Here is a 2,097-nt window from a genome sequence, read left to right as displayed (position 1 = left end):
AGGATCTTTAAGCTTCGGATGCAACTTCCATTACAGCACAGCACTGCATTCCTCCGTAAGAGCAACGGTCTCTAGGTCATCGAGCTTCACTTTTTGAGAAAGAATACCTTTCATAAACTTCGCATAGCTAGGCATATGTTCAAGAGCTTCAGAGAAAGGTACGTTGATATGAAGTTTCTTGAACACCTCCAGAAACTTAGCAAACTGCTTATTTAACTTTTGTTTCTGCAGCCTTTTAAGAAAAGGAGGTCGAGGATAGATCTGTTTCTCCCCTGTATTACCCTCAGGAGGAGTGTGTTCCACAGTTTTCTTCCTTGATTCCACTGCTGCTTCCTTCATCACATCTTCTTCAGCCAAAACTTCAGATTCTGGAACTTGAGAATTTTCAGGGCTTGCAACCTTCACATATCTCAATGTAATTGCCTTAACCTGCTCTTTTGCTTCCTTCTTGCCTGGAACTTCTGTGTCACTAAAGAGTGTACCAAGTTGTCGATTCAGCAAGGTATTGACAATCTGCCCAATTTGATTCTCCAGAGTTTTGATGGAAACCGCTTGGCTCTTGCACATGAGCCTCAACTCCTCCAATTTAGATTTTTCATTTGATTGACTTGTACTTCTATGCGGTAGTTACTGAAGTTGGAGTTGCTGTCTTGGTGCATATTGCAGTTGTCGAAAACCAGGAGGATTATATTACTTTGCCACATACTGCTGATAAGGTTGTTGCACCGCATTCTGATTGTTGCTACAGCTGAAGTTAGGATGATTACGGTTGTTATGATGATAAGTGGCTGGAACTGGTTGTTGCGACCTCTGAAATTTGCTCACTAACTGAGCTGATTCACTAGAAATAGCACACTTCTCAGTATCATGCGCACCAGCACAAAGCTCATAAATACTTGTGATCTGATTAACTCCATAATTAGCCAAAGAATCCATCTTCATCGTCAAAGCCTTAAGCTTAGCAACTATAGCAGTAGTTGTATCCACCTCCAGAATTCCTGCTTCCTTGCCTTGAGGTAGTCTCTAAGTTGGATTCTGGTATTCATTAGCAGCCATCAGTTCAATCAACTCATAAGCTTCATCATAGCTCTTAGCCCACAAGGCTCCACCTTATACTACATCGAGCATGGGTCTAGACTGTGCTCCTAAGCCATTATAAAAGTAATTGATAATCATCCAGTCAGGCATCCCATGATGAGGACACTTCCCAAGCATCTTCTTATAGTGCTCCCAAGCTTCACATAGAGATTCTCCCGATTGCTGCGCAAATTGAGTAAAAGCGTTTCTGATTGCAGCTGTCTTTGCCATAGGGAAAAATTTAGTAAGAAACTTTTGAGCAAGATCCTCCCAAGTAGTGATAGAACTGAAAGGAATATGTCCTAAGTCCAATCATGTATTAGGATTTAGGAATAACTTTTATGTAATCTGTTTTGATTTCATTGATATTAATAAAGTCTTGTTTTGTTTTTATTACGGATTTTATCTATTTAAGTGTTTAAATAAGATATACCATAGTTTAAAGTAAAGCTTTTTATGGATTATGATGAGATCATAATAGTGAGACCTAAAACGATGATAACTCTAAATTTAATAGTTCCTGGTCATAGGATTACTAACTGGTAATTAATAATCCGCAAAGATCGGTACATTCTATGCTTGCTTCATTATGAAGGATGTCTGTTCTCATAGACATTTGTGTGGTGACACTATAGCTAGTATGTAGGTGCTTATTATGGAATAAGTTCACTGAACATGACTCGCACAGCTGAACAACTGATGGAGTTCACTCACGTGTCAGCAGTTGTTCATATAGTGATAGTTGTACAAGTATCCTTAGACTTGAGGTCATCATAGTCATCTTGTGTACACTGAACTATGCTTTGGTTTAGTTCTTAGTCTCCAGGGACAATTATTAGGGCTCTTCTGGGTATAGGAATTTGTACACGAAGATAGTGTATGATCAATAAAGGATCTACTCCTTCCAGTGAAGGAAGCGAATGTTCAAGGCTGATCGACTTATGCTAGTTCAGGAATCTCTGGCCAGAGTAAATGAAATTAGAAAGGAGTTTCTAATCTGCATAGAACTACGCATAGTAA

At 39.2% G+C, this 2,097-nt stretch overlaps 1 non-coding gene across 1 annotated transcript; it reads left to right on the top strand.

The window, feature by feature from the left end:
• The first annotated feature begins 1,186 nt into the window (after window positions 1-1,186).
• On the top strand, window positions 1,187-1,293 carry LOC141715534 (small nucleolar RNA R71). Its single transcript, XR_012572293.1, has one exon. It is a non-coding gene; the product is annotated as a small nucleolar RNA R71 (small nucleolar RNA).
• The last annotated feature ends 804 nt before the right edge of the window (window positions 1,294-2,097 follow it).

Source organism: Apium graveolens, chromosome 3 (genome assembly GCF_009905375.1).
Source record: "Apium graveolens cultivar Ventura chromosome 3, ASM990537v1, whole genome shotgun sequence".
Taxonomy (NCBI): domain Eukaryota; kingdom Viridiplantae; phylum Streptophyta; class Magnoliopsida; order Apiales; family Apiaceae; genus Apium; species Apium graveolens.
This window is presented reverse-complemented; position numbering and strand designations above follow the sequence as displayed.